The sequence below is a fragment of the Myxine glutinosa genome, unplaced genomic scaffold (genome assembly GCF_964187855.1).
Source record: "Myxine glutinosa unplaced genomic scaffold, kmMyxGlut1.1 SCAFFOLD_319, whole genome shotgun sequence".
Taxonomy (NCBI): domain Eukaryota; kingdom Metazoa; phylum Chordata; class Myxini; order Myxiniformes; family Myxinidae; genus Myxine; species Myxine glutinosa.
The window spans coordinates 157,154-177,386 of record NW_027616438.1 but is presented as its reverse complement, the minus strand read 5'-3'; positions in this window follow the sequence as shown (position 1 = coordinate 177,386).

Here is a 20,233-nt window from a genome sequence, read left to right as displayed (position 1 = left end):
ATTTTTGACTCGAATGTCTCAAGAAACTCATTTTGCAATAAATGTTCGTTTCCCATTAATCGTACATTTTTCAAAATCCCATCACCCCAAAATCCCATTTCCCATCACCCCTCCACTCTAAATCTACCCCCTTGCCCATCTCCTCCAAACCATCCCCATCACCCATCTCTTTCAAATCTTCCCCCTTGCCCCTCCCCTCCAAATCTTCCCAATCACCCATTCCTTTCAAATCTCCCCCCACACCCCTCCCCTCCGAGACTCTCCCTCGCTCCTCCCCTCCTAGACTCCCCTCTCACCCCTCCCCCTCAAAGCGTCCTCCCCGCTTCTTCCCCCTTCCAACTTTCACCTTCATCTCCCTCAACCTTCTGCCTCGCTCTTCCCCCTCGTCAAATAACACCTCACTGCGCCTCTCCCAATCACCATCAAACCTTTTGTCTGCCCCATCCTTCCCTTTCTCCGAGCTATTCTGTAATCTCTGACACACCTTCAACAGCTCTCCCTACTTCTTCCTCCTCTTCCACATCTTACCCTACCGCTCCCCCCCCCTGTTCTGTATCCGATGCTCCCCCTTCCTCTTCCTTAACAGTATGGACCTCAAACATCCGGGGCCTTCGCTCAAACATGTCTGATCTCTCCATACAGGTTGCTTCTGACAAACCAGACGTGATCTGCTTAACAGAAACTTTCCTCCTTCATGATGTCTCTGATTCCTTGGTAGCTCTCCCAGGTTACTCCCTACTCCGGTATGATAGACCTGAGCCTCGTCCTGGAGGTGGGGTTGCTATCTTTATAAAAAACTCTCTTCCTCACTCGCCCTGCACTGCCCTCTCTCCACCTCACCCCCAGGAATACCTTTGGCTACGGCTTCCCCTTCGCTCCCACCTTTTGTTCATATGTGTGTTGTACCGTCCACCAAACAGTGATGACTCCATCTACATCTCGCTGTCTGAGAATATGGACCAACTTCTATCTACCCATCCCAACTCTCTCTTCCTCATATGTGGTGATTTCAACTGTCACCATGCCAGTTGGCTGGGTGTCGGTACCTCTCTCACCAGCCATGGCTCTTCAGCAAAGGACTTCTGTGACTCACTGGGACTGACACAAACTGTCAATTTCCCGACCCGGATTTCAGTCAACGGAGCATCTTCTCTTCTGGACTTGGTTATGACTAACTTCCCTGAAAATGTCTGCTGCTCTTCTTCTGCTCCAATCGGCTCTTCTGATCATGTGCTTGTTAAAGTGGACATCTCTCTGACCATTCTCAGAGAGCCTCCTCAGCGTCGACGAGTCTGGCATTTCACTAAGGCCAACTGGCACGGTCTTCAAGCAGCCATCAATCATCTGGACTGGTCTCCCATCTCTACTGCCTCTGACATAAATTCTTCCTGGGAATTCTTCCAAAGCAAACTGCTCTCTCTCATGCACAGATTTATCCCATCTCGTCTTCTGTTGTCATACCCTTCCTCCCGTCCATGGTACACGGAATCTTGTGGTGAGGCTATTGCCCAGAAACAACTTGCTTTCGTCTCCTGGAAAGCAAATCCAACGGAAGGAAATCTCATTTCCTTTCACAAAGCCCGAAACAAGTGTGTGTCCACCCTCAGGAGAGCCAGGAAACAATATCTCTCCGTTCTCAGGACCGAACTCTCTTATCTGTCTCCCTCTTCCAAATCCTGGTGGCGTCTGGTCAAATCTGTTTCTGGTGTTTGTTCCCCCTCCATCCCCTCCCTCACCTCAAATGGCCACACGGCTGACTCCGCACGTGAAAAAGCTGAATGCCTCAACTCTGTGTTTGCCTCTAAATCTTGTGTCCCAAACCCATCCCTCTCTGTACCCACCGTACCCAGTCGTACCCAGCTGCTCCTGGACTCTGTGTCCTTTCCTCCTGACAAGGTGGAAAAGTTTCTGTCAACCCTCGACTCGGATTCTGCAACTGGACCTGACGGCATCAGCCCACGGGTCCTAAAATCCTGTTCTTCCGCTCTTTCACTCCCTCTCTCTGTTCTCTTCACCCCTCTCTTTTGCTCAAGGTCATCTTCCATCTGCTTGGAAATCTGCCAACATCACCGCTTTGCATAAACAAGGTGCAAAAACAGATCCCAGCAACTACAGACCAATCAGCCTTCTCCCAATTATCAGCAAAGTCATGGAATCCATCATTGCTTCAGATATGAAATCTTTCCTCTTCTCCAATGGCTTGATCTCTCATCATCAATTTGGTTTCAGACCTGGACACTCTACTCTGGACATGCTGCTTCTGCTTTCTCAACAATGGATGGAGGTCCTCAATGCCAAACAGGAAATTAGAGCAGTCTCCCTTGACATATCACGTGCCTTCGATACGGTCTGGCACCCCGCTCTGCTCACCAAACTCTCCTCTTTTGGTATCCATGGAAATCTCCACGCATGGCTGGCGGACTTCCTCTCTAGTCGTAGTCAACGTGTGGCCCTGAATGGGTTTCTCTCATCTCCTCTTCCTGTTCAGGCTGGAGTTCCACAAGGCAGTGTTCTCGGCCCTGTCCTTTTTCTGGTCTTCATCAATGATCTCTCTGACTCTCTTGAAAATCCTCTGTATCTCTTTGCTGATGACTCTACTCTCTGTCGCTCCATTCTTCATCCCTCAGATCGGCAGTCTGCTGCCTCCTCACTCTCTGCAGACCTGGACAAAATCACAGACTGGGCAAACAAGTGGAACATGTCTTTCAATCCTGACAAATCTCACACTCTTACGATGTCTCTCCGAAAAGACCGACTGGACAACCCTCCCATCCACTTTCTGAATAATCCTCTCCAAGAAGTTCTGTCACTCAAGCTTTTGGGTCTCACTATCTGCCATGATCTTTCCTGGGAAAACCACATTTCAAATCTGGCCTCCAAAGCCAGTCGCCGACTGGGCATCCTCCGTCGTGCGAAGTCCTTCCTTGGCACACCTGAGCTCCTCACCACATACAAGGCTTTCATCGCAGCTCAATGGAATACTGCTCTCCCCTCTGGGCTGGTGCTCCTGCCTCACACCTAGCTCGTCTTCACGCTGTTGAAACCAAAGCATTCAGAATCATTGAATCTCCGCGATGAAGCTAACTCCAAGGGCCTCTCACTCACTCACCGCAGGCAGGTTGGTGGTCTTTCCATCTTCTACCGACTCCTCTCTGGCCTTGCCCCCCCAGCTCTCTCTGGGCTCTGTCCCGCAAATATTCCTACAGGTCGCACAAGATCTGCCTGCAACCCTCTTATGGTCAAACTGCCAAAATCAAGACTCTCTGCTCACCTTCACTCCTTCATTCCTCTTTTCTCCCGCCTCTGGAACAAACTCCCTCACTCTCTTCAATCCCACTCCACCCTCCAGGTCTTTAAAACAGCTGTTCACCACCATCTCTTATCTTCCCCCATCCAAAACCTTGATCTTTTTTTCTACCCCCGCTAATTTCACCCCAATTCCACTTTTTTGAAATACCAACTTCTGTCCTGGAAGTCATTGGTGTCCTTGTGTTTTATACTTCTCCCTCCACCCCCCCCCCCCCCCTTCCCATGCCTCCTCCCCCCAAGCCCTCTCCCTTCCACACATCTCCCTGCTCTCAAATGTTGTGTTTGTGTGCTTCACCTTCTCTCCCCATCTTGTTTTCCGCTCCCGCTTTTTATATATTTTGTTTGTCTGGTTGATTTGTTTGTGAAGTAAATGTTAGCTCTTTCACGAGCCTCGATTCAGTATACAAAAAAAAAAAAAAAAAAAAAAAAAAAAAAAAAAAAAAAAAAATACAAGTGCAAAAGTGTTTTCCTGCACCAACACAAGTGTGAAAAGTGGTTTTTCAACACTAACACAAGTGCGAAAAGTGGTTTTTCAACACTAACACAAGTGCAAAAAGTGCTTTTTCAACACTATCACAAGTGCAAAAAGTGTTTTTTTCAACACTAATACAAGTGCAATAGTGGTTTCCTGCACCAACACAAGTGCGAAAAGTGGTTTTTCAACACTAACACAAGTGCGAAAAGTGGTTTTTCAACAGTAACACAAGTGCGAAAAGTGGTTTTTCAACACTATCACAAGTGCAAAAAGTGTTTTTTCCACACTAATACAAGTGCAAAAGTGGTTTCCTGCACCAACACAAGTGCGAAAAGTGGTTTTTCAACACTAACACAAGTGCGAAAAGTGGTTTTTCAACACTAACACAAGTGCGAAAAGTGGTTTTTCAACACTAACACAAGTGCGAAAAGTGGTTTTTCCACACTAATACAAGTGCAAAAGTGGTTTCCTGCACCAACACAAGTGCGAAAAGTGGTTTTTCAACACTAACACAAGTGCGAAAAGTGGTTTTTCAACACTAACACAAGTGCGAAAAGTGGTTTTTCAACACTATCACAAGTGCAAAAAGTGTTTGTTCCACACTAATACAAGTGCAAAAGTGGTTTCCTGCACCAACACAAGTGTGAAAAGTGGTTTTTCAACACTAACACAAGTGCAAAAAGTGGTTTTTCAACACTATCACAAGTGCAAAAAGTGTTTTTTCCACACTAATACAAGTGCAAAAGTGGTTTCCTGCACCAACACAAGTACGAAAAGTGGTTTTTCAACACTAACACAAGTGCGAAAGTGGTTTTTCAACACTAACACAAGTGTGAAAAGTGGTTTTTCAACACTATCACAAGTGCGAAAAGTGGTTTTTCAACACTAACACAAGTGCGAAAAGTGGTTTTTCCACACTAGTACAAGTGCAAAAGTGGTTTCCTGCACCAACACAAGTGCGAAAAGTGGTTTTTCAACACTAACACAAGTGCGAAAAGTGGTTTTTCAACACTAACACAAGTGCGAAAAGTGGTTTTTCCACACCAATACAAGTGCGAAAAGTGGTTTTTCAACACTAACACAAGTGCAAAAAGTGGTTTTTCCACACTAATACAAGTGCAAAATTGGTTTCCTGCACCAACACAAGTGCGAAAAGTGGTTTTTCAACACTAACACAAGTGCGAAAAGTGGTTTTTCAACACTAACACAAGTGCGAAAAGTGGTTTTTCAACACTAACACAAGTGCGAAAAGTGGTTTTTCAACACTAACACAAGTGCGAAAAGTGGTTTTTCAACACTTTCACAAGTGCAAAAAGTGTTTTTTCAACACTAATACAAGTGCAAAAGTGGTTTCCTGCACCAACACAAGTGCGAAAAGTAGTTTTTCAACACTATCACAAGTGCGAAAAGTGGTTTTTCCACACTAATATAAGTGCAAAAGTGGTTTCCTGCACCAACACAAGTGCGAAAAGTGGTTTTTCAACACTAACACAAGTGCGAAAAGTGGTTTTTCAACACTAACACAAGTGCGAAAAGTGGTTTTTCCACACTAATACAAGTGCAAAAGTGGTTTCCTGCACCAACACAAGTGCGAAAAGTGGTTTTTCAACACTAACACAAGTGCGAAAAGTGATTTTTCAACACTATCACAAGTGCAAAAAGTGCCACACTTATACAAGTGCAAAAGTGGTTTCCTGCACCAATACAAGTGTGAAAGGTGGTTTTTCAACACTAACAGAAGTGCGAAAAGTGGTTTTTCAACACTATCACAAGTGCAAAAAGTGGTTTTTCCACACTAATACAAGTGCAAAAGTGGTTTCCTGCACCAACACAAGTGCGAAAAGTGGTTTTTCAACACTATCACAAGTGCAAAAAGTGTTTTTCCACACTAATACAAGTGCAAAAGTGGTTTCCTGCACCAATACAAGTGCGAAAGGTGGTTTTTCAACACTAACAGAAGTGCGAAAAGTGGTTTTTCAACACTAACACAAGTGCGAAAAGTGGTTTATCAACACTAACACAAGTGCAAAAAGTGGTTTTTCAACACTAACACAAGTGCGGAAAGTGGTTTTTCAACACTAACACAAGTGCAAAAAGTGGTTTTTCCACACTAATACAAGTGCAAAAGTGGTTTCCTGCACCAACACATGTGCGAAAAGTGGTTTTTCAACACCAACACAAGTGCGAAAAGTGTTTTTTCAACACTATCACAAGTGCAAAAAGTGTTTTTTCCACACGAATACAAGTGCAAAAGTGGTTTCCTGCACCAACACAAGTGCGAAAAGTGGTTTTTCAACACAAACACAAGTGCGAAAAGTGGTTTTTCAACACTAATACAAGTGCAAAAGTGGTTTCCTGCACCAACACAAGTGCGAAAAGTGGTTTTTCAACACTAACACAAGTGCGAAAAGTGGTTTTTCATCACTATCAAAAGTGCAAAAAGTGTTTTTTCCACACTAATACAAGTAGTGTAATAATGTTGCTTCTGGGACACCTCCGTTTAACATGGGAAATCCCTATCTAATGTCATTTACCCCCTTGTCTTTTTCAAAAATCATAAACACCTCTATTTCTCCCACCCTCATCTTTATGAACCTTTTGTCTGTAGTACCTATCCTTAATGTTGTTCATTAGACCACTCAAACACTACAAATATTTGTTTTCTCTTATAGACCTATCATCCTTCTTCTACATATCATCTGGCAGATTAATCTTTGGCCCACTCAAACATTGACCCATTCACTTCCATATTAATTCTTTCCCTCCCTCATTGCCCCTAAACACCTATATTTCTCTCACCCTGTTCTTTACGAACCTTCTAACCTTTTGACATGTTATCCTTATTCATTAGACCACTTAAACACCTGTGATCCTTCTGACCTTATGGACCTTTTAACCTTTTACTCTTAATATCATCTGGTGAATACAACCCACTCAAACAACGACCCTACAAATATTTGTTTATGCGTGGGAAATAATTTAATTCTCCTACAACTCTCTTCACCATCTAATATATTAACAAAAAATATGTTTGAGTTTGGTTCTTTATTAAGATATTTTAACTGAGCTAAGATAAAATGGTAAACCTCCCTCAATGTTCTTGCTTGAGCGCCTCCAGTGCCACATACCATTTTTAAATTAAAGTATATATTTTCCTGACAACCATCAAAGTTTTCCGTCCACTCAAAAATATTTCCATCTTTTTTACCCAATTCACCGGTATTTAAATTAATTCTCTTATTTGTTTTGTGAACTTTTTTACCAGTTGCCTTTTCAATTATACCTATTTGATATTTTTCACATTCATTATGTTTTCCATTTATATACCAAGGTTGATTACACCTCCACTCTTTAGTCTGGTTGATACTTGGTTCTATCATTTATATAATAGTAAAAAAGGCGGCGGTAGCCCGTTAAAATCCCCAACCCCCCCCCTTTTTAACTTATCACTTATATATATCTTATCACTTATATATATCTTATCACTTATGTATATCTTATCACTTATATATATATCTTATCACTTATATATATATCTTATCACTTATATACTTATATAACCATAAGGGAGACTATCAATTCCATTTTCTAAAATAAACCTCTTACCATCAAAAGCCCCCAATGCTTTCTTATTTATCTCTTCTGAATATAATTGATGTTTATAACTTCTTATTCCATTAATCTTTCTAAACTCTTCTTTCTTTGTTGTTAAACAGTTATAATAATCCTTAAAGTTTATTGTTTCTTTAATAACATTTTTCTTTACACCTTTTAACTTCTTATCAGTCTTTTCAACGTTATTCACAATGTATTTATAAGCATAAGCCTTTGACCTCAATCCCACAAATTCACTCATAACATTTCCTCCTAATTCATCCTTGAACTTTCCAATCACCTTTTTATTTTTAGAAGAGAACAACTCACTCTCTGGACTGTAATTACTCGTGTCATAGATATTAATGTCTCTTTTCATGTCTGAATAAACATCGTTGGTATTAATTTTCAAAATAAAACTATCTGTATCCATATAAAGTAGATTAACATCATTTTGATATTTCTTCCTCAAGTTATTATAAAAGTAATCATACATTAATGACTTTGATAAATCAAGAATTGTTGTTCCAATATAAATAGGTTTGTTCATTTCAATACTCTCTTTAATCAAATGGATCGCACAAAAGTTCTCAGTAAAGACCTCAGCTCGAGTAAAACTCGGTCTATTAATTAATTTTGATGCTTGTTCCCAAGATGTTGATAGTCTGATATTTTGTCTTTTCCTCACATTCTCCATAGTCTTACCAAAGACCGCATTATTCATCAATTTATAAAAGTCTTTCTCAAAATCTGTTTTTGACTCTGTTCTTCTTTGTGTATTAAAATCAATGTACCCCTTTAACCAATGACTTTGATTGAACTTTAGAACCCTATGGATCTTCTCTACTCTTAGACCTTTTGATAAATATTGTCGCAAATTTATTTGGTGTAGAACATAATTTTTCTTGTTATATAATGTAGTAAGTAATTTTTCTGTTGATTCACCTATATCAAACGATCGTTGATAATCACTCAACCATTCTTTCTTTGGACTTGCTTTCTCACAAGCAAATGGGAGATCTTTGTGTAGGTTATGGAGTTCCTCTGGATATTTTAAATCAATTTCAAAATAATAACCAACTTTTTCTTCATCCAATTCTTTTTGTGTAGAGATACATACATCTTGTAAAACGTTTTTGTAGTCTTTTTCCTTTACCCATCTAAGTTTTCCATAAGGAAGAGCCTGAGACATTGCCCAGCCATACAGGTTGTTCGCGTCATAGTACATCAAGTAAGAACTCTCTTTCGTTGGATCATAATTTGGAAGATATTTGTTATTTGCTTTTGCGTATCTACTCGAGCAGACTTGTGAAATTCCACCTCTTTTTGCCTTTTCAATCATCAAAAGCATATCAACATCGGTTATCAAATCCAAATCTTGTTTTGTCATTTTCAACATCGCACTCCAGGCCAATCCAGGTGCTCTGTAGTAGTGAGCAGGATCCAATCCATATCCAGTGCGACAAACAGATCTAAAGGCTTCAAATACATCGGCCAATAAAAGCACATCAGTTTTGAGATACAAATCGTGATACTCGCCAAGATTCTTGATGTTATATTTTTCCCAAACATTTTGTGCGTGTACATAATCTTTATCAGATATATGACTATTATTTAATTTGTTATAGAAATTTTCTTTTGAAGGAAGTTGTGTTTCATTGAATCTCTCAAATGAGTCCATATAGTCATAGGGGTAAATTCCCTTTTGTGTTAGAAAATCTTTATCTAAAAAATACTCTGAAAGACATGGAAACTCTTTTAGATTTTGAACCAAGTTAACCAATGGACTTGCCATGAATTTAAATGTATCAAGAAATCTGATATGAGTAATAGGAGATGTGTGAATTGTTTTTGTGAATGAAATGTATTTCTGATCCGTGTTTGGAATTGCTGAGATACTTCCAGAAGTCTTTGAGAGTTCCTTGATAAATAGATGTGTATCATAATGAGCGTTGTTATGAAGAAAGACAGGAATGAAAGAGGGGAGTTGATAATTAATATTACAACTTTGATGAGCCGGACCTCTATATTTACCAGTGAGATGACAATGGTCTCTAACCTTTAGACCTTTACCAATTTTCTCCTCACAAATATGACAGACATTGTTTTTTATAAATTCCCTTTTTTCTTTACTTGTTAAGGACATTGGTTTATTGGTTTCTCTCATTATCTTGGTTAATCGAACACAGTCTTTTTCTAGTCGTTTCACAAACTCCTCTGGGGTATTTGAGCCTCTATACATCTCTAACTTGTTATATTTATCACCAACGGATGATTTGATATAATAACAAAAACCACAAGGAGTATGTTTTTGATATTTATTTGTGTATGATTCTTTTGGATCTTGAGAAGCAGTATCAATTTTTTCTAAAATACTTTCAAAATCAGCATATATAACAAATGGATGTTTGATCTTTTTATTTTCATCTTTGAATGTGATCTTTGAGCCTTCTTTAGGCATATTGATTACCGTTGATTTATGTTCGCCACAATAATTTGAATGTTTATCTAATCTTTCTTGTGAATTGAAGAAGTTAAGACAACGCAAACAAATATATATTTTATTTGTTCTCTTACAGACTTGTGGTTTTATTAATTTAGCAATATCTTTGATGTATGTATAATGTGAATTTTCGTCTGAATTAAAATATAGAAGATTAATATGAGTTTGTTTACAATTGTCAGAAAGCTTTAAAACCTGAATGTTGTTTGTTTCTGTTAGACCATAAACATTAACTGATAAATTATTCATCTTTTCAAATTTAGGAATATCATTTAAAGTCATCGGAAACTTTAGATCTTTCGTATTTAATGTATTCTCATATTTTTTATAATGAGATACTCTTTCATCATGAAAATGTGGAGGATGTAAGTGTGCTAAAATAGACCAGAGAAAACATTTATTGTCTTTATTTTTGATATTGATAACTGCTTTTCTATTTTTGATAACACTGGGTAAATCAATGTAAGAAGAAGCTTTTAGAGGATCTGATTTAAGAATATGAATGTCTATGTAAATAATTTTTCCTATATTGAATCCACTTCCTACGATTGAATTATCCACATCTTGCTCTTGTTTAATAAGTTCATCATAGACTCCTGATGTTTTAAAATCTTGATATGAAGATATAAAGTGTGGCTCAGTTCTCATGTATGGTGCATCTATAACTCCTTCATCCTTTGTCATTTCTAATTTTACTCCCATATAAAATTTAAGTGGTTTCATTTCCTTTAGTGTTTTTTCAATCAACGTTTGAACAGCAGGTTTAACTATTTCTACAGCATCAACTATAGACTCTGGTTCAGGAGGTTTGAAGTTAAAGACTCTTATTTTAATATGTCCTTTGAATGCTCCATCAGAGTTTTTAGTTGTGATAAAATTTGATAAATGTAGATTTGTTTTAAGATGTATTTTGAAGCCTTTCTTGAGGATATTTTTATTACATGTAGAACAGTGTTTTGTTTCAGGTGGAAGAGGGGAAAGTTTGTTTAAAATGTTGTATGTATGTTTTGCGGTGAGAATATGTTGTTTATAATATTTTACTTCCTTCTCGCAAGTATCACAATAAACCATATTTATAGCGTGAGAAAACGTGGTGTTTTATATATATCACTGTGCTTAAAATAAAACACTTTTGAGCTTTACAGCTCCGTTTTATATATATCGCTGTGCTTAAACTAAAACACTTTTTCACTCAGAATCATCTAAGTCATAACTATCACATGAATACTCAGAATCATACTCAGAGTCATCAATAAAGCTACTCTCATAACTATCATTTGAGCACAAACTATTAGTATCATAACTATCATCTGTGTTCAATGAAATACTATCATCACCATCGTCCAAGTTCAATGAAATACTATCATCACTATCGTCTGAGTTCAATGAAATAGTAAAATCTTCACTGCTGTATTGACTCATATTTAATTAGCAAGAAAAATATTCCCATCAATATCTATATACTTTCTTTCATTAACAGATTCAATCTCTACAATTTTTATATCAAAAGTTATCTTTAAATAATCTCTAACTATCATAGAACGAAATGACATTTCACCAGAAATATTAACATCATTCATTTTACTTAGATCTACACCCTTTGGATTATTAAAGAAAATACAAATGTCTCCTCTAGAATTATTAATGGTCTTATCATTCTTTTTCAAAGTATCGTGGTCAATCACTTTTTCAAGCTTTGAATAAATTGCCAGGAGTAGAGGAGAAACTTTTGTTAGATTTACTTTAATGGATGTCTTTCCAGGTATAGTTAGAGCTCTTCCTTTAAATGAAATAGAGGGGCTCATGTTATTTTCCATAACTGGTTTTACCCAAAAATTTCCATATTTATCTTTGTTCAATTTAACATCTTTGACATATTTTTCTATATCTTCCACCAAAGTAGAGATTGATTGAAATTTGTCTTTTGTGCTTTGAAACATTGTATTTATTAATGAATAAACTTGCGTTTAGTTTAAGTAAAAATTTACCACATAAATATGATAAGTTCTGAAGGATATTTAGAATTTCCAGACTCTCCATATGATAAATTAGAGAATTGTCCGGCTTGTGATAGAGTGGGGCTTAATGATGAGGATTCATATAAACAATGTATTTTCTGTGATTTAATTTTAATTAATGATAATAAGAAATATAAAAAAATATATAACTCTTTTAAATTAGAACCAAAAATGAATTACTTTACAAGATTAATAAGAGAGATGAATGTTAAGTATTGTGATGATAATACACCATTTCTTTCAAGGGAAGAGACTAATTGTATTGAGGAAATGTATAAGGGTTTAATGATATTTATTATTCAAAATAATTTTAATGGAAATGTTAATACAAGATACTATATAAATAAAATAATGGATTATTTTGAAATTAAACCCGAACTCAGGATAAAATATAGAGTTTCTCAAATAGCTCAAAAAAAGTTGGATAACTTGTTTTCCAAATATATAAATGAATGATTTTTTACCCGTTTGGGAAAATAAGATAAAATTTAATAACCATAAAAACATTCCAAATTCATTGAGATGTCTAATAGTTGGTTCAAGCGGATGTGGAAAAACCTGTTTACTTTTAAAGATGCTCCTTGGTTCTAATTTTTTAGATTATGATAATTTAATAATTTTTACAAAGTCAAGTTTTCAACCCGAGTATCAACTACTCTCACAGGGTTTTAATGCGGGTCTTAAAAAGGAAGACATTATCGGTTTATTTAAACTTCAAAACAAACTAAATGATTATAATATTGATGATATAATACAATTATTTTGTGATACACAGAAATCAAAATCGAAACCCATAACTTGTATTCTCAGTGATAATACGGATGATATACCTTCACCTCAAGATTTAGATAAATCAAAAAAGAACCTTGTCATCTTTGATGATTGTGTTAATGAGAGAAACCAAACAGTAATGGATAGCTACTATACAAGAGGGAGACATTCTTCTTGTAATTGTATATATCTTAGTCAATCATATTTTCAACTCCCTCGACGCTCAATAAGAAACAATGCCAATACTTTTATTTTATTTAAGTTAAATTCAATAGATGTAAATAATTTTTGGAGAGATAATTGCTCTACGTTATGTAGTAAAAAAGAATTTGAAAATTATATGAAACACACGATTGGAAAATATAAATATATTGTTGTGAAACAAGATGAGATACTAAATGATATTTTTCAATAAATAAATACAGAAAATGAATACTGAAGAAAGAGAAAGAAAGTTTAAGGAACATCAACAATTAGTTTCAAAAGTTGTTAAACAACAGGAAGAGATAAAGAAGAAACGGAGACAGAAACTAACTGGTGAAGAAGCCTTTGAAAGAAAACAAGAGAAATTCTTTAAACCACTTTTGAAAACTCAACACCCTACAGTTCCCACGGTAGAATTTACTCCGAAAAAACTTCAAATGCTCAAAGATTTTAGTCAGATAACAAAACAAGAACTTGGTGAATTAGAATATGATGACGAGGGATTATTTCGGAAACTTGAGCAGGTAAATCAACCCCCTAATTATGTTGTGGAAGCTCTTCAAAACAATGAATATTCTGCGGGTTCAAAAACCAGAGCAGGTCTCATTCCAACAGAAGAACCAGCAGTGTTTCATCTTGTGGAAGAAAAGGTATTGATATTTAATGATGAATTGATGTTCTTGAGTTCTACTCAACCAAATGTTAAATTAACTCCAAGATTAATGTTTCTTCTAACAAACCCCGGATTCAGCGGTTCAAAATATTTTGAGGAACCACTTGATATGGAAAGAGAGGAAGATAGGGTATATATTGAGTTGTTAAATACACTTGATTATGGAGTTTCTGTTGCTGGTAAAAGTAAGAAGAATGAGAAGGAGAAACATATTATTGATGCTTTAAGTAAGCTTGGTTCGGGTGTTAGTTTTCTTCCAAATGACCCATCACAATTAGTTAATAGGCTATTATTGTTATTAGGTAGTAAGAAGGCTGGAAACAACAATTGTTTTAATGAATCCTCAGCCATTTTAGATCAGTTGATGAACATGAAAATAATTAATAAATGTCAATACAAAGATATTTTATTAGATATTAAATAAGATGAGAAGCACAATTCTTAGTTTTAATTTCACAACGAGCGATTACACAGCTTCATTCCCTTACCCACTACAACTTGACCCCCTTACCTCATATGAGGCATCTTTGTTGTCAATGGAAACTTACAATACCCTTTTTAATATCACAGAGAAAAACAACAAGTTTAGTTATAATCCAGGCACTGCCTACAAAACTATAACTGTTTCACCTGGAGCTTACGAGATTTCTCAAATATCTTCAGAAGTCTCTCGCCTTATGAAAGAAAAAGGTGATGAACCAAAAAATATTGTAATAGATATTCAAACACACACTTCAAAATCAACTATTAAACTGAAAAATTATTATAAAGTTGATTTCACGATTGAAAATTCGTTCAGAGAGCTATTGGGTTTCTCTTCAAAAAAGATTGAAAATAACGGGACGTTTTACAGTGATAATGTTATCCAAATATCCTCCGGTATAAATTCAGTATTAATTCATTGTGATTTGATTGATGGTGCTTATAACGATGGAATAAGAACAAATACAATATTTTCATTCAGTGCATACTCAACCCCGATTGGTTATAAATTTAATATGGAACCAAAAAATCTTGTCTATTTACCTGTGTCAGGAAAAACCATATACAGAGTAAATTTTAGGATAACCGACCAAGATAATCGTATGATATCCTTTAATGATGAAATTATATCCATCAGAATTCACCTACGTGAAGTTTTTCAATAAATAAATAATGGTTATTGTAAGAAAACACGAGTTGGGAAAATATAAAATAATTACAGGGGAGGGCATGTTCCTTTCACCAGACTATACAAGGTATGTGGGTAAAGGATACTATAAACCTAAGAGACAACGGGGTGTGGGTCATCAATTTCGAAATAAAGGAGATGGGATAATTGATACTCTAATGGGTATTGGTTCAACCATTCTTAAACATAAAGACCTAATTGGTTCAACTGCTTCTCTCATGGGAAATGTAGCAGGTGTTGTAAAGAGTATAAAAGATGCTCAAAAGGAGTCCCATAAATTACAAGCAATCAAAGAAATTAAAAAAGGTAAAACTCAACTATCTTCACAAGAACGACAAAAAATCATTAAAATACTTGGGTCAGGGTTTCAACAATTTTAATACTATATAAATACAAGTATGGAAGCGATTGATAGTATCTATGATTTGGATGATACGATTATCATTTCAAACTCTACTAAAAAGGAAGACTATTTTAAGGTAAATGCTATTACAGGAACCGACTGGAATTCAAACGGAACAAAAAGTTTTGAAATAAATAATCAACAAACTTACTTGAATATAGCTGATAGTTTCTTGCTGTGTAAATTTAAATTCACTAAGGCTGCGAATAATACTAATGCTACACTCGTAAATGATTTCTTCTGGAAAATGTTTGACAGTGTTCGCCTGTATATTGGAACACAAGAGGTTGAAGCGGTTGATTATGTCTCTGCTACATCTGAAATGATGAAATTTACACTATATTCGTTTGGTGATAGAATGGGTAAGGGAGCTGTTGAAGGCTTTATTCCTGATATGTCAACGGGAACAAACACAGACCCTGGTTATAGTCAAAGGAAGTCAATGTATAATGATGACGCAAAAGCTGAGAATAGTTTTACCGTAGCAGTACCTCTTAAAGGTATATTTGGATTTTGTGATTATGATAAAGTTTTGTATGGTCTTAAAATTAGATTTCAACTACAAAGGAATGATAATGTAAATAGATTGCTTTTTGGGGCTGAAAATGCTTTTGGCGACAATAATAAATTTGTTATTAATGATTTGTGTTGGTATATCAATGAATATACTCCTAATCTTAAAACGGAGGAGATGTTAAATAGAAGACTTAACTCAAAGAAACCGCTAAATGTATCATACCTTAAAAGAAGATGTCAACACGTTAAACTGGAACACACTACCTACACTTGGAATTTGGGTGTTCTTGAAGGAAAGCCACGATACCTATGGCTCATTTTTAAAAAACCAGATGGAGAGGAGGGTACTAATAAGAATAATGCGCTGAGTGATAATGCTAAGGTGAAACAACTTCGGGTTTCTCTTGATGGCACATTTTATCCGCGAGATAGATTGGAAATTGATTGGGAAAAAAATGATTATGCGGAAGCCTACAAGTCCTACCAAAAAGTGTGTGAAAGTAATGGTAATAATGATCCTATTTTGGATATGGTTGCATTTAAAGGTTTATATACAATCTACGCAATTGACCTGAGTTCTCAAAAGGAAACTATAAAGTCTAATCGAGTGGATACTTCTCTATACATTGAAAGAGGGGAGAATGAAGAAGTTGATGCTTATTGTTTGCTTTTGGAGGAAACAGAATTACAGATTAATACAGATAATGGTGTTATGATTAATATCACATAGGTTTTTTCTCATAAATAAATGGTAGGGGTATATGTTAATCAAATCAATCTTAATAAATTAACATCTTGTATTCAAAATCAAAAGCCTTGTATTATTAATGTTAATACAATTCAAAGAAAAGGAGCTGTAAGAATTGATGTTTTACTCACACACACACAAGTAAAAACACTAAATGATGTTGGATCACTTAAAATTAAAATGACGAAACCTATGTTAAAGAAATATTCAATAGACGAGTCAAGAGGAGGATTTCTCCCGTTTCTAATTCCTTTATTTGCTGGTTTAAGTGCGGCGGGAGCATTGACTGGTGGTATTTCAGCAGCGGTAAAAACTGCTAACGAAAGGAAGGCACAACTAAAAGCTCAAAAAGAATTGGAAAGACATAACAAGGAGTTGGAGAAACAAATTAGTGGAAGTGGTGTAATTGTAGATTTTGCTCAAAAACTTGAAAGTCTACCTGATAAAGCTAGATTGTTGGTTGGAGATATGCTTTCCTCTATCGCTCAAGCGGGTGTTAAACTAACTAAATGGGGTAATGGATTGTATCTTTCTCATAAATAAATGGATAAATGGTTTAAACAATTTGGAAAGAATACAACGTCAAATATAGAACTAGCCAAGTATTGTAAAACACTAAAAATTGATAATGTGGTAATCTGTATGAGAGATGAATTAATACATATAAATAAGAATACAAAGAATATTATTATGAATTTAGACACACAGAATGGTTCTCATTGGGTTTGTATTCATAATAGTCAGGATAAATATTATTTTGATAGTTATGGTATGCCACCACCTGTTGAAGTAATACAATTCTTACAGAATGGTGTTTATCAAACATTCCAAGTTCAAGAAATTAATTCTAAATGTTGTGGCCAATTATGTTTATATGTATTATTTCAACTCAACAATAATGAAAATTTTTATGATATCATTTTTTATCTAATATAAATGACCTATGTTGGAAAAGATGGTTCTATCTTTGGAAAATCCTCTCAGGATATTGATTTATCAAATTATTATACAAAGGCACAGGCTGAACGACAAAAATATAGTGTAAGTAAAAATATTAATATGAAGAATACTTATAAATTAATCAATTATCCAAACCCTACAGATGCGAATGACTTGATTAGATTCAGTGATTTATCACAATATATATCTTTAAAGAAAACAGCACGTTTTGTGAAACAAGTAAAATTTACAACCACAACACCTGGTTATACTGACCATACACCTTTCCTCATTGAATTTAACTACCTGCTTACAATTGAATTTTATAAAGAAGGACATTTAGTTAATATGCGAATTAATAAATGGGGGTATGATATGCCTGATTTAGGGTATAATTGGTCTTTTTCAATAAACTTAGAAGACCTACATGATTTAAATCAGTCTCGTAAAGAAGAATATTATCCACTTGGTGAAGATAAGGATTTATGTGGAAGTACAATTAGTAAACAACAAATACGTGATTTTAAGAAAATAAAAATATATGATAGTATAGCGATGGTTCGCATGACAAAGAAGGAAGGTAATGAGATAAGGATAGAAAGCCGAGGAATACAAACCGATTTGGTAGTGGGAAGATGGGGTGGTATTACCTGTCATAATATTAATCTCACATATATTTCTGATACATAAATGGCAGGAAGAAGACTACAAGAGAATTATAATTTTTGTATTCAAGGATACCTACAAGAAAAGGGTGCTCGGTATTACATACCTTATGATTTGGAGCATATACATGGGAATTTTGTCATAAAAAACTGGCCTTATACTGATATTGTTAAACCCACAAATAGAGACTTGTTTAAAATATTAAATAAAAATGAACTTCTCAAAGTTATGAAATATAAAACTCTTTTAGAAATCGTCAACAAATCTTATTGGTATCCTATTATGAGAAAAATAATTATAGATACAAGAATATCTCAAAATCCAGATGAGTATATGTATAATATTCTTTGGGGTTTAAACTCAAGGGTAGCAAGGGATGAGGAAGGAGTTGAAGAAGAGAAGGAGAAAAGAGAGAAAAGAGAGAAGGAGGAGAGGGAACAAAGAGAGAGGGGGGAGAGGGAGATGGAAATCAGTGAGATTCATAAAAGATTGAGTGTATTAAAGCAAATAAATCAATCTCAACGCACCGAAGAGGAAATTAAAGAATTAACAACTCTTATGAAGATAATGGTTTCAAAAATAAGAACGTCAATGTCTTCAATTTCAGGGAGGAGATTTAAACGAGAAAGTGGTGAAGAAGAAGAAGAAGAAGAAGGAAAAGATTATGTGATTGATGATGTTGGTGTCATTGACTTTAGTTAGTTTTTATTTGTAAATAAATGGAGGAGAGAGTGAAGGCATTCCTTAGGATTCTTTATGTTTTAAAAATAAAGATTGAAATGTATATGTTGAAAACCAAAAAGGTTTTGATACTCTGTCGGAATTTTTCTGATAAATAAATATGAGTTATTGTCTCAAATGTAAAAAGAAAACTAAATCTAAAAATATCTCTTATGTTAAAGCTAAAAATAATAGAGTTTATCAAAAAGGAATATGTCAAGTATGTGGCTCTAAAAAGTGCCAATTCATCTCTCCTAAAAGAGGAGGAGACATACAAAAGTTTCTGTCAGGAAGTAAATTTACAACAACTGGAATTCCAGGGGAATTACACCTTCCAGGGTATTCTTTCTGTGGTCCAGGAACAAACTTGGATAAAAGATTAGATGAGGCTGACAATCCTAAACCTTGGTCTAAACCTACAAATAGGGTTGACGAAGTGTGTATGAAGCATGATATTGCTTATGGGAAAACCACTACGTTGACTGAAAAACATAAAGCCGACAGCGAAATGTTGTATAATTTGTCTTTGATACAAAATCCAACGTTGAGAGAGAAAGTTGATAGGTTTATTGTGAGAAATTTGATAAATGCTAAATTGAAACTTGGTCTTGGTTATTCCTCAAAAAACTATTAGGCTCTAATGATGCCATCAAGACTGAGGAGCTTTTGGCTGAAGAATTACACAAACCTATAATCACAAAGTTTAAAAGAAGGAAGGTTTATTCTAAATACACTGACCACATATGGTCCGCTGATTTAATTGAATTGAATAATGACAGGGGATACAGGTATGCTTTAACCGTTATTGATTTGAGGAGTAGATTTGCCTGGGTTGTCCCTTTAAAAAATAAAAGGGGTGATACTTTAATGTTAGCCTTTAAGCTAATATTTGATCGGGATAAAAGGAAACCAAAGAAGTTATGGACTGATGAGGGAACAGAGTTCTATAACAAAATATTCATGAAATTTCTTAAGGGGAAGGGTATTAAATTATACAGCACCTTTAATGAAGGAAAGGCAGTTGTTATTGAGCGTTTTAATCGTACTTTAAAAGAGAAATTATATAAAAAATTCACACAACTCGGTTCTCAAAAATGGGTGTATTTAATTCAGGATATTGTAGATAATTACAATAATACAGTTCATTCATCAACACAATCAAAACCATCAGAAACATTTACAAAATTAGAATATGAAAAGGAGATTAATTTGAGAAAGCCCAAGTTTAAAGTTGGTGATATTGTAAGAATATACAAATGGAAAAGTCATTTTGAGAAAGGTTATACACAAAAATGGACTCGTGAATTATTTAAAATCATTGATGTAATGGATACAGTCCCTTGGACCTACAAATTATATGATTTAAATGGAGAAGAAATCTTGGGTTCATTTTACTCACAAGAATTACAAAAAACACAAGTAAGCAGAAATACCCTTGAAAATAATAAATAAATAAATAAAATGTAATGGGGATACGTTTTTAAATCTGTGAACCCCAAACACAGAATCCCACAACTTTTTAG